General features: G+C 32.8%; 1 protein-coding gene across 1 annotated transcript in view; it reads right to left on the reverse strand.

Moving 5' to 3' along the window:
- Window positions 1-25,879, reverse strand: part of LOC139514546 (uncharacterized) — a 43,691-nt gene that overhangs the window by 4,736 nt on the left and 13,076 nt on the right. The gene's annotated exons all lie outside the window — the stretch shown is intronic.

Here is a 25,879-nt window from a genome sequence, read left to right on the forward strand (position 1 = left end):
GAGATCTCACAAACATGTTTAACCCCGCCGCATTCTTGCGCCTGTCCCAAGTCAGGAGCCTCTGGCCTTTCTTAGTCTTGTATTATTTTAATTTTAGTTTCTTGTGTACAATTTGGAAATTAGTATGGCGTTCATTATCACTGGACTAGTATATTTTTGTTTAGGGGCCAGCTGAAGGACGCCTCCGGGTGCGGGTATTTCTCGCTACATTGAAGACCTGTTGGTGACCCTCTGCAGTTGTTTTTTATTTGGTCGGGTTGTTGTCTCTTTGACACATTCCCCATTTCCATTCTCAATTTTACTATCAACGTGATGTCATCTATTGAAAAAGTTATAACTTCAAGAGCGACTACCAGAAGCCCCCCAATACAGGCCAATAGTGTATATATATACATGTTCCCTGATATGCAAAATTAAATAAGAATTATTGACCAATGACACATGAAAATGAGGTCAAGGTCAGATTATACTTGACAGATTGATGTCAAGGTCAGATTATAGTGACAGACAGAAATGTACAATCAATTCAACTACAATATACACTGGTGGTAAGCGGATGGTCGTAACTAAAAGTTACGACCATCTGAATATGGGAGACAACTCTAAGGATAAGTTTTTCTTTTCCGATTTTCGTGCAGTAAAAGGTTAATTTGAGTCAAACCGCTTGTGTCACATACCCATATCGTGGGTGTGTTGATTTTGAAACCAAATTTGACGCATAAAATCATTCCAATTTTCGTAAAATAGTCATTCAAAAATTCGAGCATGATGGTCGTAACTTTAACTTGTGATGGTCGTAATGTCAACTATAGTATTTTGGATGATGGTCGTAACCGACAAAAGATGGTCGTAACTTTGAAAGATGACCGTAACTCAAGTATTTAGACGAACTTTTATCAAATTATTTTAAAAGTACTGTACACATGCATAACCATGTTAATAAACTCAGTTGTTATATAAAGTTTACTACAAAAAATATTTTCAATTGTTACTCTGATAATGGTATGCAGAAATTAAGTTAAAGAATTATCAAACATTACATTTTTGATATGTTCCAAACGACCACCATTTAGGAGAAACATTGAAAACTAATCAACTCGCATTAAGCCAAATAGTATGTTAGGGTTGAGTATTAATATATTTTTACTGTACGTTAAGGCATAACATTGTTGAATATTTGCTTTCAGATTTTTGTTATTTACGACTTTTTATTACCTGCAATCATGTCGGCAGATGAAATTATTGAACGTACAATTTTGAACAATCTTCTTTAATTTTTAATTAGCTATTGCAGTTTTTATAAACCATTGGCTTTCAAATATTCGGCTTTTGGTGAATCATGATTAATGAAAATCCACAAATGCCTGGTATTTTTAACGTGTTGTCTTTATTTTTTATCGATTGCATGACGATCTTGCGGTACATCATTGATATTTGTTCTAAGTATTGGTTTAGAATAAAAAGAATTTAAAAGTAAGATCAAATATTAGTAGTTTATAGACAGGCTTGTAGCCAGGATACTATTACAAGGTAGAACTAAGTGTACTGCGGCAAATATTACATACATATGCAGGTAAATATTTTACAATGCTACACGCTTTGAATTTAAGAATTAGATCAAATATTAGTAGTTTATAGCCAGCCTTGTAGCTAGGATAATATTACAAGGTAGAACTAAATGTACTGCGGCAACTATCACATACATATGCAGGTTGAAAATAATGTTTATGTTATATGTTTATATTGTATGAATGTCCTTAGATTTAAAAGACCAGCACGCTGAGTTGAAGCATAAAGTTCTATATTTTAAATATTATCCTGGCTACAAGCTATGTATGAATACTGTTTGCTGAAATTCAAAAAAATACATTATCATCAGCATATAGCAAACAATGTAAATTGCTAACCCCTTTGATATTCTTTAGAAAGAAGATTAAGGATTCATATAGTGAAGGATTTTTTTTAATTGTGTAGTTATTTTGACTCTAAATATGGCTCCTCTAGTAGTGGAAAGATGATCCCAAATTGTCAAGCCTGTGCTAGTATATGATCATAAACTTTGCAATGTCAAAATACAGAGTGAATCTACCGAGTTAAGAAAGATTGGCAAAATGTGTTTCTCTTTTGTAACACCAAGTAAATGTTCACAAAATTTCATGCGTAGTCTTTCTGAAAGAATCTTAGGATAAGCCTGATCTACATTTGTAGTCATAGATTATTTTTTTTTTTTTGAAAGGGTTGAAATATCCCCAAATTTTAGTACTATATAAGAGAATAGGTTTTATTGTATGCTCAAAAACATGAAGACTGTTTTTTAAAGTTGGATTCAGTGACAGAATGTCCTTGCGTAGCTTATAGTAGGCTTTTAACGCCTTATTATAAAATTCTCTCTGAGCGAAGGAAAAAAATCCAGATGCACTAAAAGTTATTCCTTAATATTTACAATGTTGAGCACAATCAATGAGTCTTTTATTAAAATAAAAATCATGTTTGATATGTCTGTCTGTCTTGTTAAATACAAGCACCTTGGTTTCAATGGGATTCATTTTCAAACACCGATCTTAATCCATCAAGTTTACTTTGAAGTCCTTTTGCTGAGGTTGAAAAAATGGCAATATCATCAGCATATATATAGTAAAGAATAAACTGGTCGTGAATAAACAACAGCTTGAGCAGGGGAACTTTTAATACAATCAGGAAGTTCGTTTATACAAATTTTAAACAAATTTGGAGTCAAATTGTCTCCTTGTTTTACTCCAACTTTAGTTCTAAAGAGATCTCTTATCATACTCTTTAACTATATTCAATAGCTTAAGTTTTGTCCCTGGGAGAATGACAGTATCAAAAGCCTTCTGGAAATCAATAAAGCAGGCAAACACTCTACCTTCTTTTGTATTACAATACTTATTAATAATAGTTTTTAGAATGAACATATGGTCAGATGGTCGTGTGTTTTTTTTTTGATAAACCCAATTTGGCTATCACCAATGATATAATATTTATTTAAGAATTTACAAAGACGTGTATCTTATTAAAAAAGCTTCCCCAATGAATCAGTAATTGTAATTCCTCGATGGTTATTAAGATCGGATGCATCATTCCCTTTGTGAATTTGGAATAAAAAACCTGTGGTCCAGGGTTCATGGTATTTTCCATAAGAAACACAAAGATGTATAGCGGATAGCATGGCGTATTCAGAACTTTCTAAAACCACGGGTAATAATTATACCTGAACTTCGAAATTGCACCTTATAATCAGCTTGACAATATACCAAAGACAATACGACTTTTAATTAATTCGATAATGGACCTGCGAATTCGCGGATATGGTCTTGTCTCGATAACGACCTCCATTACATTATTTTGATTCCTTACTTATGCTATCTCGACTTAAAAAGTATCAATTTTAAATTGTAGATTTTTCTTTTGAATTCCGTCTAGTAAGTACATACTAGTTTTTTAAAAGTTTATCTTTTCAATACATGCAAAATATAAAGAAAATAAATCAGGATACTGTTATTTCATGTGATGTCAAATTTGTTAAAAGCGCCTTTTCTTAATTCGTAACTAAGAATGATCATAACCAGAGCTGTGTTTTAAAATGAATTCTCCCTTTTTGAGAAATTTATATTGTTATTAAACTTAACCGCTTATAATTAGTTGCCTCTTGGTCGATTTTATACATTATATTTTAAGAAACAGTGATTGGTCATTTCATTTTGTATTGGGTTTTTTTCCGATTCATTCCAATTTTCTTTCCTTTCGCACTTTACAGGTATCCCTCTCTTCATCCCTTTTAGTTTTTATCATTTAGTGAAATCAACTTCACAAATATATCATATAATATATTCATAAAACAATAGACACATTTAAAACTCTTGACTTGCCTTATTCGGTCCTATTTAATAAAGAGTTACGACCATCACAATTTTAAGTTACGACCATCCTGAACATTTTTGATTTTTTAGTTACGACCATCATGCTCGAATTATTGAATGATCATTTTACGAAAATTGGAATGTTTTTATGTATCAAATTTTGTTTCAATATCAACACAATGACGATTAGTATGTATGAGACAAGCGGTTTGACTGAAACATTTTTTTTAATGCACGAAAATCGGAAAAGGAAACTTTATTACTAGAGTTGTCTCCCATCTTCGGATGGTCGTAACTGTAACTTTAAGTTACGACCATCTGAATATGGGAGACAACTCTAAGGATAAGTTTTTCTTTTCCGATTTTCGTGCAGTAAAAGGTTAATTTGAGTCAAACCGCTTGTGTCACATACCCATATCGTGGGTGTGTTGATTTTGAAACCAAATTTGACGCATAAAATCATTCCAATTTTCGTAAAATAGTCATTCAAAAATTCGAGCATGATGGTCGTAACTTTAACTTGTGATGGTCGTAATGTCAACTATAGTATTTTGGATGATGGTCGTAACCGACAAAAGATGGTCGTAACTTTGAAAGATGACCGTAACTCAAGTATTTAGACGAACTTTTATCAAATTATTTTAAAAGTACTGTACACATGCATAACCATGTTAATAAACTCAGTTGTTATATAAAGTTTACTACAAAAAATATTTTCAATTGTTACTCTGATAATGGTATGCAGAAATTAAGTTAAAGAATTATCAAACATTACATTTTTGATATGTTCCAAACGACCACCATTTAGGAGAAACATTGAAAACTAATCAACTCGCATTAAGCCAAATAGTATGTTAGGGTTGAGTATTAATATATATTTTTACTGTACGTTAAGGCATAACATTGTTGAATATTTGCTTTCAGATTTTTGTTATTTACGACTTTTTATTACCTGCAATCATGTCGGCAGATGAAATTATTGAACGTACAATTTTGAACAATCTTCTTTAATTTTTAATTAGCTATTGCAGTTTTTATAAACCATTGGCTTTCAAATATTCGGCTTTTGGTGAATCATGATTAATGAAAATCCACAAATGCCTGGTATTTTTAACGTGTTGTCTTTATTTTTTATCGATTGCATGACAATCTTGCGGTACATCATTGATATTTGTTCTAAGTATTGGTTTAGAATAAAAAGAATTTAAGAGTAAGATCAAATACTAGTAGTTTATAGACAGGCTTGTAGCCAGGATACTATTACAAGGTAGAACTAAATGTACTGCGGCAAATATTACATACATATGCAGGTAAATATTTTACAATGCTACACGCTTTGAATTTAAGAATTAGATCACATATTAGTAGTTTATAGCCAGCCTTGTAGCTAGGATAATATTACAAGGTAGAACTAAATGTACTGCGGCAACTATCACATACATATGCAGGTTGAAAATAATGTTTATGTTATATGTTTATATTGTATGAATGTCCTTAGATTTAAAAGACCAGCACGCTGAGTTGAAGCATAAAGTTCTATATTTTAAATATTATCCTGGCTACAAGCTATGTATGAATACTGTTTGCTGAAATTCAAAAAAATACATTATCATCAGCATATAGCAAACAATGTAAATTGCTAACCCCTTTGATATTCTTTAGAAAGAAGATTAAGGATTCATATAGTGAAGGATTTTTTTTAATTGTGTAGTTATTTTGACTCTAAATATGGCTCCTCTAGTAGTGGAAAGATGATCCCAAATTGTCAAGCCTGTGCTAGTATATGATCATAAACTTTGCAATGTCAAAATACAGAGTGAATCTACCGAGTTAAGAAAGATTGGCAAAATGTGTTTCTCTTTTGTAACACCAAGTAAATGTTCACAAAATTTCATGCGTAGTCTTTCTGAAAGAATCTTAGGATAAGCCTGATCTACATTTGTAGTCATAGATTATTTTTTTTTTTTTGAAAGGGTTGAAATATCCCCAAATTTTAGTACTATATAAGAGAATAGGTTTTATTGTATGCTCAAAAACATGAAGACTGTTTTTTAAAGTTGGATTCAGTGACAGAATGTCCTTGCGTAGCTTATAGTAGGCTTTTAACGCCTTATTATATAATTCTCTCTGAGTGAAGGAAAAAAATCCAGATGCACTAAAAGTTATTCCTTAATATTTACAATGTTGAGCACAATCAATGAGTCTTTTATTAAAATAAAAATCATGTTTGATATGTCTGCCTGTCTTGTTAAATACAAGCACCTTGGTTTCAATGGGATTCATTTTCAAACACCGATCTTAATCCATCAAGTTTACTTTGAAGTCCTTTTGCTGAGGTTGAAAAAATGGCAATATCATCAGCATATATATAGTAAAGAATAAACTGGTCGTGAATAAACAACAGCTTGAGCAGGGGAACTTTTAATACAATCAGGAAGTTCGTTTATACAAATTTTAAACAAATTTGGAGTCAAATTGTCTCCTTGTTTTACTCCAACTTTAGTTCTAAAGAGATCTCTTATCATACTCTTTAACTATATTCAATAGCTTAAGTTTTGTCCCTGGGAGAATGACAGTATCAAAAGCCTTCTGGAAATCAATAAAGCAGGCAAACACTCTACCTTCTTTTGTATTACAATACTTATTAATAATAGTTTTTAGAATGAACATATGGTCAGATGGTCGTGTTTTTTGTTGTTGATAAACCCAATTTGGCTATCACCAATGATATAATATTTATTTAAGAATTTACAAAGACATGTATCTTATTAAAAAAGCTTCCCCAATGAATCAGTAATTGTAATTCCTCGATGGTTATTAAGATCGGATGCATCATTCCCTTTGTGAATTTGGAATAAAAAACCTGTGGTCCAGGGTTCATGGTATTTTCCATAAGAAACACAAAGATGTATAGCGGATAGCATGGCGTATTCAGAACTTTCTAAAACCACGGGTAATAATTATACCTGAACTTCGAAATTGCACCTTATAATCAGCTTGACAATATACCAAAGACAATACGACTTTTAATTAATTCGATAATGGACCTGCGAATTCGCGGATATGGTCTTGTCTCGATAACGACCTCCATTACATTATTTTGATTCCTTACTTATGCTATCTCGACTTAAAAAGTATCAATTTTAAATTGTAGATTTTTCTTTTGAATTCCGTCTAGTAAGTACATACTAGTTTTTTAAAAGTTTATCTTTTCAATACATGCAAAATATAAAGAAAATAAATCAGGATACTGTTATTTCATGTGATGTCAAATTTGTTAAAAGCGCCTTTTCTTAATTCGTAACTAAGAATGATCATAACCAGAGCTGTGTTTTAAAATGAATTCTCCCTTTTTGAGAAATTTATATTGTTATTAAACTTAACCGCTTATAATTAGTTGCCTCTTGGTCGATTTTATACATTATATTTTAAGAAACAGTGATTGGTCATTTCATTTTGTATTGGGTTTTTTTCCGATTCATTCCAATTTTCTTTCCTTTCGCACTTTACAGGTATCCTCTCTTCATCCCTTTTAGTTTTTATCATTTAGTGAAATCAACTTCACAAATATATCATATAATATATTCATAAAACAATAGACACATTTAAAACTCTTGACTTGTCTTATTCGGTCCTATTTAATAAAGAGTTACGACCATCACAATTTTAAGTTTCGACCATCCTGAACAATTTTTGATTTTTTAGTTACGACCATCATGCTCGAATTATTGAATGATCATTTTACGAAAATTGGAATGTTTTTATGTATCAAATTTTGTTTCAATATCAACACACTGACGATTAGTATGTATGAGACAAGCGGTTTGACTGAAACATTTTTTTTACTGCACGAAAATCGGAAAAGGAAACTTTATTACTAGAGTTGTCTCCCATCTTCGGATGGTCGTAACTTTAAGTTACGACCATCCGCTTACCACCAGTGAATATACAATTTACTGGCATACACAAAATAATGATGAATGATTGGTTATAAATGGCAATTTCAAAAACAGACCAAAATGTAATAAATTGATTCCAGCCAGGGTTGGCAAAAACCTGGGTTTTATGAGTATTGCCCAGCCCAGTGGGAAATACTGGGAAAACCGGGTTTTACTGGGTAATATACTGGGCATGTAATACTGGGTAATATAAAATACTGGTCTGAATTTTATATAGGATCCAATGATCAAACACCATTGTTATACATTTAAGATATATATATAACCTTTTTTTGTTTGTCTGGATTGGTAAAACTGTAAATATAAAACAAAATTATTTTTTTTTAAATAAATTTAACTCCTATTAAGAATTAACATTTACATGTAGAAAAATTACATTTAAATGATGTACATGTATATGTACTGTCACTAATTAGTAAGTAATTATTCAGATTAGAATGCAGATTTGTTTATGTAACAATAATCAGCCTTTTCAATTCTATAGGTGTTTATTTAGCAATGATCAGCAATATGAATGTATAACATTTGAAATTAACAATTCACTCAAACATTGCAATAAATATGTTTTTTTCAAAGTATGGATTATAATTGAAACAATGCTTGGTAATTAACAAGGTTTCCTTAAATGTGCAAATCTTGTATTCTGTCTACATAGAAAGGGATGAAATTGAATTTTCATTCTTTTAGAAATGGCTGTCAATGGTAAAAGTGAGTGTATGAAAAGTATATATATTAAGCTGTAATACTATGAAACTACACCTGTAGTATTTTCGGACAGTAAAGGAAATTGGCTCAAAAACCACGTAAATAGATCACACTCAGTAGAAAAAGAAATTATCTGGTGGTGTAAGAGTGGCGCCAAAATAGCTGCATGACAGACTTAAATGGCTACAAACAACCCTAAATATTAAGACTAGAGAATTAGGAGCTATATGGATATATGTCTGGCTAGGCACTTGCGACCTAACATCTTATAACAAGAAATATATTTCAATCAACACCTACACTGATGAAACTATAGATCATCTGATAGATTACTACAATAAAATTATTGAATTAGTCCAACAATACGATAGCTGCAAAATAACAATACTTGAAACACCAGTATACTCAATCTACCGCTGGAACTGCCACCGTAAACACAAAACACCTGAAGAATTTAAAGAACAGGACAATATACTTACAGATCAAGTCATCAGATTAAACTTCAAAATCAAAGAACTAAATACCAACATAAATAGTCACTCTCCAAAATTTTCAAACGATTTACAGACAAAATCTAAATTTAAAAAAGGAGACCACAGAACATCAACAACCAGGACACAATACAACTATAACCTATACGCTGACGGAATCCACCCAGACAACCTTTTAGCAAAAACCTGGTTAAAGAAGATCGCTGAGCAAGCACAAATTAACTGTTGGTAATTGCTGTTGTTGTTTCAGTCAGCACGGGCTCTTCTGAGCTAAACTGAAGACCTCAACTGTAACCCAACATTTACAAAAGCTTGATACTCATAGAAAAATCTACAAGATGAAAATATTTACTTTGATAATAGCAGTGACTCTGATATATAATATTGGGCAATCCATCTTCAATGAAAAATCATGGGACCATCGTCACTTACTTACAAATCTATTAAACAACAAATGGTCATCAGCAGGCCGTAAACCAATGACATTACCTGTTAAGCCAAATAAGAACTATTCAATGGCAATACTAATTCTCCTCCTTGCAGGGGACATAGAGCAAAACCCGGGACCAAGAACAAAACAACAAAGTATCTACCCATGTGGACTTTGTGAACACCCAGTCACATGGAACTGCGAAGGAGTATGCTGTGATGACTGTAACATCTGGCATCACAAAACATGTATAGAACTACATAGCAAATGAACCTCATTGTCTTAAGACGTCTCGAGACAGTCTTGAGACATACACATTATGTCTTGAGACATAGAGCATACGTCTTAAGACATGAAACCATTGAAGATGTGTCTTGAGACATGGAATATATGTCTTAAGACATGTATCTTGAAGACATTTTTGAAACTTCAAAAATTGTATCCTCTCATCCAAGACGTCTTGAAAAAAAATGTTGGTGTCTTGAAGACATTGAAACAAAAAAATACCAGTGGCCCATAAAATATATTCTAAACACATAAAAAACTTGGAATTATTTTTAATTATGGAATTTGCTTGTTTTGTTGTTGAAATTTTTTACAAATTCCATGTTTATTCTGTACTGAAATGTTCTGTGCTGCGCACAACACTTTCTATTACAAAGAAAATAGTTTATTTTCAATAGAATGTACTGTGCCGCGCACAACACTATCTAACCAAAATACATTTTATGGAAAGTGTTATTCACCGCTCAAAAGATTGTAATACCAAATAAACCTGGAATTTGTTAAAAATTTTAAACACAAGAAATTATGCAAATTCCATAATTAAAAATAATTTCAAGTTCAAATAATAGCCTGTTAAACGTTTTTATATGCAAAATGGTTTTTGTAAGAAGACATCTAACTGACAGAAGATAATTTAAGGTAATTGTGAATAATGGCAAAAACTTTTTTTTATGACATTGTAATTTTTTTTAAATAAAATTGATGATTTTTCACTTCTTCTGAGATCAACAATGCTTCCAGATTAATGTTTTTTTAAGGTAAAACTAGAATTCAAAGTTCCTCTGATGTTCTGGGTCAAAACATGTCATGGAGGATTGCATTTGGTATACTTTGCTGAAGAGATAATTGGATGTTGCTCCACATTGCACAAATAATCCATTCAAAGTTAACATCTCTAGAAAACATTGGTCCTAGATCATGATCATATCCTATTGAACCTCCAGTAGTGACTTTGAGAATAGAAGTATGGTTACTCTTGGTCTTCTTTGTACCAGCAGTAAAACCATCGCCAAAGTGAGCCATCTGTTTGACTGTGCAGGATGTACAAGCAGGCAGACAGAATGGGATTTTTAATTCCATTACTTGTGTAGAGACAGTGACACCCTCTGCATGTTAAGAACCATTGCAACATAAGGAATTTCGTAGGTGGCCTTTTGCAAGGCAAAATGTCTCTCCCTTTTCACTAAACCCTCATGATTTTTAAATGGCACAATTGGTAAAGGTAAACCATTAAAGGTCAAAGTACAGCCTTCAACAGAGCCTAACCTCACACCAAACAGTCAGCAGGCAATAAAGGGCCTCAAAAATTTCCAGTCTAACCTCTTTCAGACAGGAAAACCAATGGTCTAAGATACATGTATATTAAAATTGAGAAACAATTATTAAACACATAATAAGCCCACTGAACATCAGGTTCTTGACATAGGGAAGGTGCAAACAAATGCACTGGGTTTAAACATTTTATCTGGCACTAACCTTCACCCCAACCTGATACAGTGGTTCATGCATTTAAACTAGTATTGATCATTATCGAAAATATATGAACACTTCCATGACTTTAGTTGTAATATGTTTTCAAAGCCATATACCTTCCAAAATAAATGTTTCTCTCCCCTCACAAATATTCACAGATGACAAACATTTCAGTTATGTTTTAGTCAACTTTAATTTTCAAATAAATAGAATTGTATAAGCAACAAAAATGAATTGAATTAATGTCAAATATTTGATTCCAAACTATGTATCTTCTTTCTTGCATGCTGAAGTTGTTTTCTTATCTGTAAATATAGATTGAAATAAAATATTAATTTACATGGCATTTATGAGTTTGTTTATTGATAATTTCAGCTTTAAAAACTAGAGGCTCTAAAGAGCCTGTGTCGCTCACCTTGGTCTATGTGAATATTAAACAAAGGAAGCAGATGGATTCATGACAAAGTTGTGTTTTGGTGATAGTGATGTGTTTGTAAATCTTACTTTACTAAACAGTCTTGCTGCTTACAATTATCTCTATCTATAATGAGCTTGGCCCAGTAGTTTCAGTGGAAATGTTAATAAAAATTTACAAATTTTATAAAAATTGTTAAAAATTGACTATAAAGGACAATAACTCCTTAGGGGGTCAATTGACCATTTCGGTCATGTTGACTTATTTGTAAATCTTACTTTGCTGAACATGATTGCTGTGTACAGTTTATCTTTATCTATAATAATATTCAAGATAACAACCAAAAACAGCAAAATTTCCTTAAAATTACTGATTCAGGGGCAGCAACCCAACAAAGGGTTGTCAGATTCATCTGAAAATTACAGGGCAGATAGATCTTGATCTGATAAACAATTATACCCCATGTCAGATTTGCTCTTAATGCTTTGGTTTTTGAGTTATAAGCCAAAAACTGCATTTTACCCCTATGTTCTATTTTTAGCTGTGGTGGCCATCTTGATTTGATGGCCAGGTCACCGGACACATTTTTTAAACCAGATACCCCAAAGATGATTGTTGCCAAGTTTGGATTAATTTGGACCAGTAGTTTCAGAGGAGAAGACTTTTGTAAAAGATAACTAAGATTTACGAAAAATGGTTATAAATTGACTATAAAGGGCAATAACTCCTAAAAGGGTCAACTGACCATTTCGGTCAAGTTGACTTATTTGTAAATCTTACTTCGCTGAACATTATTGCTGTTTACAGTTTATCTCTATCTATAAAAATATTCAAGATAATAACCAAAAACAACAAAATTTCCTTAAAATTACAAATTCAGGGGCAGCACCCCAACAAAGGGTTGTCTGATTCGTCTGAAAATTTCAGGGCAGATAGATATTAACCTGATAAACAATTATAACCCTGTCAGATTTGCTCTAAATGCTTTGGTTTTTGAGTTATAAGCCAAAAACTACATTTTACCCCTATGTTCTATTTTTAGCCGTGACGGCCATCTTGGTTGGTTGACCGGGTCATGCCACACATTTTTAAACTGATACCCCAATAATGATTGTGGCCAAGTTTGGTTTAATTTGGCCCAGTCAGTTTCAGAGGAGAAGATTTTGGTAAAAGCTAACAACGACGGACGACGACGATGGACAACGACGACGACGGACAACGACGACGGACGCCAAGTGATGGGAAAAGCTCACTTGGCCCTTATGGGCCAGGTGAGCTAAAAATTCACAACAGTATCTACTCATAGGTGTATTATCTGTTCTTGATAGGAATTCCAACATATAGTATTACACTGTAGTATCTTTGCATAACTGAACTAAAGCAAAATTGAAAATCAATAAAAGAACAGAATTGCACATATCTTATCTATTAAATACAAGGGCAATAACACAATAAATGCATTCAAATGTTCCCCATGTTGCACATATCTTATCTATTAAACACAAAGGCAATAACTGAATGAATGGTGAATGTGTTCATGTGACACAAATATCATATAAAGTTATAAAGGGACATATAACTGAAGAACATGTAAATGTGATGCTCCCCAAATTTGTACTTGATCAGAGTTTTGTGGTAAAAAGTATGGTGTATAAGTTTCATACCATTTTGCGAAGGCAAACTCAAGGTAGTGAACTAAAAGGAAAAACTCAGCAATTTTTCCATTTTTTTTAAAGGGAAAGATAAAAGATATATTACAAGAAGATGTGGTATGAGTGCAAATGAGACAACTCTCACTCCAAGTCACAATTTGAAAAAGAAAAAAACATTATTGGTCAAAGTATGGGTTTCAACATAGAGCCTTAGCTCCCACAGAACAGTAGGCTATAAAGGGCCCCAAAAATGACTAGTGATAAACCATTCAAAAGGGTAAAACAACAGTCTAATTTATGTAAAAAAAATCAGAAAACATTTTTATTAAAAGTGACACCACCCAAATTCAATCTTGCTCTTTTTTTTGCGGTAATAAGAATTGTGTACAAGTTTCATTACTTTTGGTTGAAGCTAACTTAAGTTAGAAAACAGAAAACTGAAAATTCAGCAGTTTTTCCATTTGTAAAGGGGCATAACTCTAAAACGATTAAAATGACGCCACCAAAATTCAATCTTGACGCACGTTTTGTGCTATTAAGCATTTTGTATATGTTTTTATAACATTTGGTCAAGTTATTCAAAACTAAAGTTAGAGATTGGAAACCAATTTTGATCATTGAATATTGTTTTTCCTGGTATTAATATTGATTTTGTTATCAGAAAATTAAAAGCAAACTAAATATAACTGTTATATACATATACAGATTCAAAGATCTATAATCTGTCTAAACTTGTATCTTGGCATTATATATACAGTCATGTTTTCCTCTGACTGTTTAAATTACTTCTTTACACTAAATCCATTGGATGTTGGATGTGTACGGATTGATAATTTAGTCCAAGATCGAGATTTTTTCATTAGATGATAGTGGCTTTAAACTAGCTGCCAGTAGCTGTGAGTACTCTCAGATCTGCACTTAGCTGTCTTTTTGTTGTTGGGATAAATAAACAAGTACCCAGCCATGTCTACTCTGTGTTGTATTTCTATTTGTATCATTTGATGAGTTAAGCCTTTTTCAACTGATTTTTATAGTTTATTCTTATGTTGTACTTTCACACCACTGTCCCAAGTTAGAGGGAGGGTTTGGATCTCGCTTACATGTTGAACCCCACTCCCACACATTCTGTACAAATGTGCCTGTCAGGAGCCTGTTATTCAGTTGTTAATGTTTGTTGATGTGTTCATGGTGTTACATATTATTTTTTTTCGTTAATTTTTTGTACTTAAATTAGGTGGTTTGTTTTCCTGTTTGAAATGTTTTACATTTGTCATTTCACGGCCTTTTATAGCTGACTGTATGGTATGGGCTTTGCTCATTGTTGAAGGTTGTACGATTAACTATAGTCATGATCATGTCAGATGATAGTTGTTAATTTCTTTGTCATTTGGTCTCTTGTGGAGAGTTGTCTCATTGGCAATCATACCACATCTTCTTTTTTTATATTTGGGACATTCAAGGAAACAATTCTTTTAAAAATATTTGTTCTGCAATGATTTTCAAACTTGTCTAAAATATTGATGACATAAAACTTAACATAAATTTCATAACAAGAGTGCACACACTGAAATGTCTCTACTTCTTTACTAATCATTGATATTATGTTGATGGTCCTAAATATAACTGTCACAATGACTTAACATTTACCAATTGAGGTCAAGGTCAAATAAAACCTGTGTGACTAACATATAGTTCATACAATATTTCCATACACCAAATAATTATTAGATATAGGAGTATGTGGTGTGAGTGCCAATGAGACAACTCTCCATCCAAATAACAATTTATAAAAGTAAACCATTATAGGTCAATGTACAGCCATCAACATGGAGCCTTGGCTCACACCGAACAAAAAGCTATAAAAAAGTTGACCATATAGTTTTTAAAAAGACCAAAACTTAAAAATTTACCTTTGACCACTGAACCATAAAAATGAGGTCAAGGTCAGATGACACCTACCAGCTAGACATGTACACCTTATCATCATTCCATACACCAATTATAGTAGACCTATTGCATACAGTATAAGAAAAACAGACCAAAACACAACAAGAGTGCACACGCTGAAATGTCTCGCCTTCTATACTAATCATTTGCTATATATGTCTCTGATATTATGTTGATATTCCTAAGTATAAAGCTTTATTACAACTGTCTCATAAACTTAACATTAACCAAGATAACTAACATGACTAAACAAAGACCAATGAAACATGAAAATGAGGTCAAGGTCAGATGAACCATGCCAGGCAGACATGTACAGCTAACAATGCTTCTATACAACATATATAGTCGACCTATTACTTATAGTTTAAGAAAAATAGACCAAAACACAAAAAATTAACACTGTGCAATGAACCGTGAAAATGAGGTCATGGTCAAAAGAAACCTGCGCTACTGACATAAAGATCATAAAATATTTCCATACACCAAATATAGTTGACCTATGGCATATAGTATAAGATAAATAGACCAAAACTCAAAAACTTAACTTTGACTACTGAACCATGAAAATGAGGTCAAGGTCACATGACATCTGCCCGCTAGACATGTACACCTTACAATCATTCCATAAAACAAATATAGTAGACCTATTGCATATAGTATGAAAAAAACAGACCAAAACACAAAAATTTAACTATAACCACTGAACCATGAAAATGAGGTCAAGGTCACATGACATCTGCCTGCTAGACATGTACACCTTACAATCATTCCATACAACAAATACAGTAGACCTATTGCATATAGTATGAAAAAAACAGACCAAAACACAAAAATTTAACTATAACCACTGAACCATGAAAATGAGGTCAAGGTCAGATGACACCTGCCAGTTGGACATGTACACCTTACAGTCCTTCCATACACCGAATATACAAGCCCTATTGCTTATAGTATCTGAGATACGGACTTGACCACCAAAACTTAACCTTGTTCACAGTCACTGATCCATGAAATGAGGTTGAGGTCTAGTGAAAACTGTCTGACAGACATGAGGACCTTGTAAGGTACGCACATATCAAATATAGTTATCCTATTACTTATAATAAGAGAGAATTCAACATTACAAAAAATCTGAAATTTTTTTTCAAGTGGTCATTGAACCATGAAAATGAGGTCAAGGACATTAGACATGTGACTGAAGGAAACTTCGTAACATGAGGCATCTATATACAAAGTATGAAGCATCCAGGTCTTCCACCTTCTAAAATATAAAGCTTTTAAAAAGTTAGCTAACACTGCCGCCGCCGCCAGATCACTATCCCTATGTCGAGCATTCTGCAACAAAAGTTGCAGGCTCAACAAAAACTTAACTATTACAGCTGAACCATAAAAATTAGGTCAAGGTCACATGACACCTGCCAGTTGGACATGTACACCTTACAGTCCTTCCATACACTGAATATACAAGAAAATGAGGTCAAAGACATTGGACATGTGACTGATGGAAACTTCATAACATGAGGCATCTATACAAAGTATGATGCATCCAAGTCTTCAACCCTCTAAAATATGAAGCTTTTGAGAGTTAGCTGCCGCTGCCAACACCAGGGCACTGTATCACTATCACTATGTCCAGCTTTCTGCGACAAAAGTTGCAGGCTCGACAAAAATCTGGTAAAAATTGTACACATTAGAGCACTTGTAACATGTGTAAGGCAGTTTTCCATATAATGATTGTTTCCAAGGGGCATGTATATCTATTTAGATATATGTTAATTGTTAACATGGTTAAGTCTTTATACCTTAAACACACAGGCTTGTTCCTCAGGCATGTCAGGAAACACTTTCTAGTAAATAAGATATGTCCAATTGCCATTGATTCATTCTCTGGATTTTATATGCAAAATATTCCCCTGAAAAAAAAAATATATGATTTCTCATTCATGTGATCATGCATACTAATATGTTGTTGAATAACTCAATGACATTGAAAACAAATGTATTGCATTACTTATTAATGTTTATTATAAATACATGTACATGTACTTTGACCAAGAGGATACTATTCTGCAGAAAAGTTTCATTTCTTTCACAATAAATATATATTTTGTGTACATGTACAAAAACTATTTTATTAATCTCAGGGATACCAACTTCCAGTGCATACATGTACTACATGTTTTTGCCAGCTGGAACTCAATGACTTTACTGAATTAGTTAGTTGAGAAGAAATTTTGCAATTGCTATACATATATATATATTGTAGTTTGTTGTACATGTCATATAGTAGTAATGCATAAATAAGTACATTTTAATTGGTACTGAATTGTATTTCCAATATAGTAAATCCAGCTAAAATGCACAAATATTATAAAGCATTCTATATAGAAAAACATACAATGTACGTCAGAACAAGAGGCTCTCAAGAGCCTGAATCGCTCACCTTAATTCTTTTGGTTAAATCTCTCATCAATGATTATTTTGGCTTTTCAATTTATTTAAATGTTTTTTGGATCGTCCTATTTTCTTCAAAAGCCAAAAAAATAATCATTTTCTCCTATGTTCTATTTTAGCCATAGGAGCTATGTTTCTTGACATACAAGGAAATAAAATATAAAATTTATACTAGATACTCTGAAACTCATTTAGCCTAAGTTTGGCTGAAATTGATACAGCAGTTTCAAAGGAGAAGATTTTTTAAAGTAAGTCAACATGATGAACAAATTGTGAAAAAAGTCTTTAAAGGGCAATCACTCCTTAAGGGGTCAACTGACAATTTTGGTCAAATTGACTTAATTGAAGATCTTACTTTGCTGAACATTATTGCTGTTTACAGTTTATTTCTATCTATAATTATATTCAAGATAATAAACAAAAACAGCAAAATTTCCTTAAAATTATCAATTCAGGGGCAGCAACCCAACAACAGGTTGTCTGATTCATCTGAAAATTTCAGGGCAGATAGATCTTGACCTGATAAACAATATTACCCCATGTCAGATTTGCTCTAAATGCTTTGGTTTTTGAGTTATAAGCCAAAAACTGCATTTGACCCCTATGTTCTATTTTTAGCAATGGCGACCATGTTTGTTGATAGATCATAACTTCGGATACAATTTACAAACTAGATACCCTAAGGAACATTCAATTAAAGTTTGGAAGTATTTGGCCCAGTAGTTTCAGAGAAGATTTTTGTAAAAGATTACTAAGATTTACGAAAAAATGGTTAAAAATTGACTATAAAGGGCAATAACTCCTAAAAGGGTCAACTGACCATTTCCGTCATGTTGACTTATTTGTAAATCTTACTTTGCTGAACATTATTCCTGTTTACAGTTTATCTCTATCTATAATAATATTCAAGATAACCAAAAACAGCAAAATTTCCTTAAAATTACAAATTCAGGGGCAGCAACCCAACAACGGGTTGTCTGATTCATCTGAAAATTTCAGGGCAGATAGATCTTGACCTGATAAACAATATTACCCCATGTCAGATTTGCTCTAAATGCTTTGGTTTTTGAGTTATAAGCCAAAAACTGCATTTGACCCCTATGTTCTATTTTTAGCAATGGCGACCATGTTTGTTGATAGATCAAAACTTCGGATACAATTTATAAATAAGATACCCTAAGGAACATTCAGTTAAAGTTTGAAAGTATTTGGCCCAGTAGTTTCAGAGGAGAAGATTCTTGAAATAGTTTACGACGACAGACGACGACGACGGACGACAGACGACGACGGACGCCAAGTGATGGCATAAGCTCACTTGTCCCTTCGGGACAGGTGAGCTAAAAAATGTCCCAACATTGTTTGGTAATCATGGTATTTTCACCCAAACTAATAATGTTATAGCTATAGATATCAAATTTTTTTTGGACCATAACTCTGGACATAATCATCAGACCAAAATACCATTCAAACTTGATCTATAACTTGTGTCATGATACAACTTTATAACTAACATTAAATCAATATCTTCAAGAAGGAAGAAAAAAGTGTGGAAAACTGATTTGCCTGACTGAGAATTGACAGACAGACAGACAGACGGAGGGCAAACTTAATTCCACATCAACTTCATTGGTAGGGGACTAATTAAAAGCAAATAACAAAATCAAGATTCTTTATTAACAGCAAATTTATTATACAGTTATTAACATAAAGAGTAAGCAATTTTTCTTCTTAACATTTATTTAAGGTACAAAAATGTAGCAGGATAAGCAGTAAACCTTCACCCCCAATCCCAACTTTGGGCATGTTGGGAACACTGATAATTTTTATTTATAAATACTTACATATCTGTTTCTAGCTGCAGCACATGTCTAAATTCTTATTTCTTGTGTATTTCATTTTACTCCTTTAGCCTTTCCAGTCCTGGGGCAATTTGCCAAATGTTTCATTTCTTGTGAATCCTAGTAGAAATGAAATATTAAAATAATAGTTGTGTGTTCCCTTCTATAATTCCTTTAATTATTCCTATTAATAAGTAAAATCAATTATCATTTATAATGAATTTATCTGTCGCAAATATTTTCCAATCATGTTCATTGATTACAAATGTATGTTGATTTTTGTTCAGCAAGGAAACTGGTATCAGGTCTGTTCGCATCCTTCACGTTCGCACCTCACATGTTCGCCCCCGAAGTCTGTTCGCACCCTACACGTTCACGCCCAATTTTTATTCTCATTTCAGCTATATGTTTATACCAAATAATCATATTTTCTTAAATAAAATGTGAGGAATTATAATAAAGATTTTTTTAAATTAATTTGATGTCATAATTATTAAATGTTAATTATAAATGTAAATCTCACTTTTATTTAAAAACAATAAAAAAAACAAATGTTTATCATGTTTAAAGCAATAAATTTAAAATACCATGACACAATTTTTTTTATCAGAATCTCACTTTATTTGGAAACTATGAAAAAAGGTATGTTTATAGCAATACATTTACCATGTTTACCACGTTTACCAAAACTCAATAACAAATAAAAACACAAAAAAAAAAAAAAAAGGGGCGACAACATGTAGGGTGCGAATGCGAAAGAGGGCGAACATGAGTGGGCACAAAGGTGATTGGGCATGAACAGACCCGGATTCTAGGAAACTTAATTGTATTTTTGAATTTTAAACAACTATTTTTAAGAAAAATTCTTTATTAAAGTATATATATATTACATACTTCCAATAACATATCAGCATCAAATGATATCATGTTTAACCACAAGATGTCAACTTGCATGTATTTAAAACTTACATGTATTTAAAGTATATATTCAAGATGCAGATCCAAGATTTTCCAAAAAGAGGGTCCTGAGGCCTACGAAACTAGGCAATGTTTGGACATGTTAGAGTAGAACATGTAAAATATTCTATGCATTAACAGTAACCTAATATGTTGCAGCACTGTAAAAAAAAGGGGGGGCTAAAATTGCTGGGTTTAAGTTTTTAATTTTCTAAAAATAAAAATACACATTTAATTTTATTTTTATATATGTTGTGTACAAGTTGTAATGTTGTACAAATTACAATTTGTTTTTGTACAAGTTATCAGTGTTTTATGACCTGCTGAACAAAAATGGATGATGCAAGCACAGTCTTTTGCTCCGCATATTTCTGTAAATTTTTCACAACTTCATGATACAGTCTAATACTGAGCATTGATACAAAAACATTATTAGACCTCACAAAGATTTTGTATACATGTAGATATGAATATGGTATAAGGAAAAAAATAAAATTAGAATTTAAACCATTCAGGTATCCTCATTTCCAGTTTGAAGGCAAGGAGAATAGCACTAAATGTTAGGTTGACGTATATTTTTTAGAATTTAAAACATTACACTGGTCATGCTGGTACATAATTAGTTAAACCTGTATCACCTGTTGCAAGAAGGTAGGTGTCAAAAATCTTATAACTTGTACAAAAACCCTGCAGTCAGGGGTACTACTTGTACAAGTGTATTTTATTTACTTGAAGAAGTAAAAAAAAATATACACATATAAGTAAATTTATAGGATACTTATACAAGTGAATTTTATTTACTTGTATAGGTAAAAAAAAAATGGCTTAGTTATGTCCCTTAGGCATTCAGATTTTTTTACTTGTATAAGTAAAAAAATCATCCTTTCTTCTTTTCTTGAATTCTTAAGATTTCTTTGCTCTAATAGAATTTTAAATTGTGTACCCTTTACAGATGTCTTTACTAATCATTTAAGTGTAATTTCATGGACAATGAAAATCCTATTTGTCTGTTATCTTCATAACACTGCTTATTTACAAGCCCCAAAGGAGCAATTTTTGATTGCCTTGCGCAAATATACAAGATCTTTGCTCAATCAGTTTCTTTGATGAATTAATGAGATGAAACATTGAACTTTAATGAAAAAATTTGAGCAAACCTGGGAAAAATCATTAAAGGCATGATTTTACATCTCAAAACTTGAGGATTTTTGTGGGATTGTAAGAAAAATTTACTTATACAAGTAAATTTTTTAGAAAATTAAGGGGAGATTATTCAAACATTATTTATTTACTTATACATGTATATTTTTTTTTACTTCTTCAAGTAAATAAAATACACTTGTACAAGTAGTACCCCTGACTGCCCTGTACAAATTATAATTTGTACAAACTTACATCTTGTACACAACATATATATATATCTATTCCATGCATGTATGGCATGTAATACATGTAATGCCTTAAGAGTTTTCCAGATTAATAGGTGACCTTTAGAAGTTAATGTCTGTGTCATTTTGGACTCTTGCGGACAGTTGTCTCATTGCAATCAATCAATCTTCTTTTTTATAGCTTGTACAATGTATTACTGATAGTAAATTTTGAGATGAAAACATCATTTTTTTTTAAAGGGTCTTACAGGATCGAGGAACCTATAAATCATGGTTAATAGCACAAATAAATCAATTTGAAGCCTGCAGAAGCAACCAAACTTGAACACAGGTCCTCAAACACCTTAACGCTATTTGTCCGCCATTACTGGATATCACACAGATTCCCATAATATTTTGACGTCATAAAACATATCTGACGCCACAATGGAAAAGTGATTGTTGTATGCGTCAAAAGTTCAAGCCGCCAGGTCAGCCGGGATAAGCGATAAGGTGTATTGTTGAAGGCCTGACAGTCAGAGGCGGATTTAGGGGGGCCTGGGCCCCCCTTTTTTGGAGAAAATTTGGTTGCTTATATAGGGAATCACTGAAGCGTGACTGGAGCAGGCCCCCTCTTAGGTCAGTCAGTGGGCCCCCACTTATGAAATTTCCTGGATCCGCCACTGACAGTGACCTATACTTTCTTATTTAGCGCCATTTGGTCTCATACCATGCCCTGAGACTACTATATAGTCTCAGTCATGCCATATCACTTTTTATATCTTTCTGAAACACAAAATGCATTTAACTTTTTAATATCTAAATTATGGATGCAAGGCCTTAAAACCTTTCAAACTGCACAGATAAGTCTGTACACAGAAGAGTTTTTGAGGTGTAAAACAGTGTGAATACAGCCACTTTTGTCCGTTTGTGATGAACCTTACGTAACCCATTTAACATTGTTTAATGAGTTGTCAGAACTATTTGCAATCGCATTTTCCACTCTTTATGGGGCGAGTTGGTGTGCAAGAGAGGGGTGATGTGTTAGAAGGTTGGGCGAGTTGTAATCTCGGACTAGACGAGTTGGTGAAAAAGTGGGGCGACTTCCAATGGGGCGAGCTGTTATACATGGATTCTATCTGCATGACATTATTGAAAGGTGGTAATAAAATATCTCTATCTGTAAAGAAATTACCTTTTCTTCGTTCTTCTCCACGATGCTATCATATATATCCTTATCTAACTCTGGAAAATGGTCAAGATGCGTTTCCACTGCCACTGGTAACATTTTCCTTCTTCACAAGTGTTGCTGTAACTTTCACTTCCGGTATGACGTAGTTTGACAAAAAATCGTGCAGACGAAAATATTCAGGTGAGGCCAAACAAACAAAAAATATTAATCTGATAAGTATGCAAAGGTGTGATCTCCTTTGGGAACATAGTTATTTTTATTAAGTGGCATTTTTTATTTAGCAGGTTTTTTTCTAGTTTGCACAAATATCAGAAATTAAAGACAGATTGAGAATGTAGAAACATGGTCATTGAGTGTCAGAATATTTATTTCCAACTGAAGGTGGCCAGACCAGGACCAGCGTATTTATTTTCTGCTACTCTAAAAAGTGACATAAAATCTGCAACCCTCTCCCCCCAAATGGTCGTACCCTTGTAAAATCCCAGCTTGCATAGTACAGATCCACGGACGGATTGAGGTTGGGGCAGGGGCCCCCTTTTCATAAAACAAATTGGTTAGAGAATCACTGTAGCAAGACTGGAGCAGGCCCCTTTTGGGCAGTCAGTACCCCCCCCCCTTTATGAACATTTCTGGATCTGCCACTGATATCAAACTTTGGTAGGATAAAGTTTTAAAAATAGGGGATTACCTGAGTGGAAAAAAGGGGCGTGATGTTAATTTTGTTGAGGTAATAATGTTTTATTCTGGTTGCTATTGCTGCCAATGCTGGTCTTAATTGAATAGTTTGATAAATGATTTGATTTAGTTTTTATTTCTGCAATTGTTTTTAAAAACAATCATTGTAATCATTGCATTTAAATTTAGGAAGGGGGTTCGCAGTGATGGATTCAGAAATTTTCACAAGTGGGGGCCCACTGGCTGCCTTAGAGGGGGCCCGATTTAGTCGGGCTTCAGTGACAGTGATTCCCTATATAAGCAACCAAATTTTTTTCTCAAAAGGAGTGGGCCTGGGGTCCCCCCTAAATCCGCCTCTTGTTTGCGGTTTAAAGAAAAAGAAAATAAAAAAATGGGGTCACCGTTCATTTGCACTCACAATCTGCTTTCTAAAGAAGCATGGTGTTTTTTTTCTGTTGAAATAATCATGATAATAGGAGACATAAAGGTAATATCAAAATAAAAAAAGAAATTTATTACAGATATTGCTCACATTTTACAATAATTTAGTTTAAGTAGCTCAGCATATATGGAAATTATATTAAAAAATATAGGTCACAGGATGAGTTAAAAAAGATATGAAATTTCAATTTTAAAGCCAAACAATGACATTTTTCCATCAAAGGGAGATAATTTGGATTTTTTTCAATGATGTTTACATTTTAAAAGTCATTTGGGGCCAACACAAATGAATTGTTTTGAATGATTTTTGTACCATATGATAAAGTAACAACTACAAAAGGTAATAAATAAAATTTGTAATGAAAAACAAATGTTTAATTTTTTTCTGAAATTTTTATACCCTTGAGCCTCCTTAATTTAATTATTCAGCTCTGAAAGCTTTGGACTGTTGGATGCTGTGATTAGCAATTCATTTTTTATGCCCCACCTACGATAGTTGAGGGGCATTATGTTTTCTGGTCTTAGGGTCTGTTCGTCGTTCTGCCTGTTTGTTCGTTCGTCTTTCCCACTTCAGGTTAAAGTTTTTGGTCAAGGTAGTTTTTGATGAAATTGAAGTCCAATTAACTTGAAACTTAATATACATGTTCCCTATGATATGATCTTTCTAATTTAAATGCCAAATTAGAGTTTTGACCCCAATATTACTGTCCACTTAACATAGAAAATGATAGTGCGATTGCGGCATCCGTGTTATATGAACACATTCTCTTTGTATTCTATTCTACTATTCTATTAATCATGATAGTAATAAGTGTGAATATTATATGCATATATGGCAAGCAGACAGAGACAACTATTTTATAATTTTTTCTTTTTTGTGGCCAGAATACTTATTATTTTCATTTGTGATAAGACAAGATTATTTCTTTCAAACTTAACATTTGCTAATTGCTTATAATGGGGGACAGAATATTTATTTCCAGAATCTGCCATCAGACATTGTCAGAATCAAATGGTCATACAAGCTCCAGTGGCAGATCCAGGGGGGTTGGGGTTACAGGGTTGTAACCCCGCTTTTTGTTGGACGATCAATGTATTTGAATGGGGACATGTGGTTGGAACCCCCCTTTTTTAAATGGCTGAATCCGCCACTGAGCCTCAGCTCATATTTCTACAATTCTTTGTAACACCAATATAAAATAAGGAGATATGATTCCTAGTAAATGAGACAGCTTATAATTCACCAAAGTTTAAATGAGTGGATGTACATGTAAGAATTGAATAACAATCAAAACCAAGAAGTAAGGCCACACTTAAAAATATTTTGGTTTGCCCAAACCCTACCCTAAGGTTGAGACAGTGGCTAGGTAGGTAGGCATTTTCTTTTTTTCTTTTCAAAAAAAGAAATTTACGTATCAGATGTTTATTAGTCTTCATGCCTATTTGATTAAAAAAAACTTCTTCAAATCAGGACAATAAAAGAATTTGAGTAGGCAGCTTTTTTCTGGGTAGGTAGCGTTTAGGCAAACAAACCTATTATTTATTATGGCCTAAACAACATGAACAAAGACTCACAAAACCAAAAGACATTTACATCAGCAGTTATAAATATTAATTAAACAACACGAAGTCCTCTAAAAACTGGGAGTGAAATCAGGTGGTCTGGAAGGGTAAGAATTTCCTTCACTGTATACGGCACCCATCATGTTATTTCTTTGTT

The sequence above is a fragment of the Mytilus edulis genome, chromosome 3, assembly GCF_963676685.1.
Source record: "Mytilus edulis chromosome 3, xbMytEdul2.2, whole genome shotgun sequence".
NCBI classification, from domain to species: domain Eukaryota; kingdom Metazoa; phylum Mollusca; class Bivalvia; order Mytilida; family Mytilidae; genus Mytilus; species Mytilus edulis.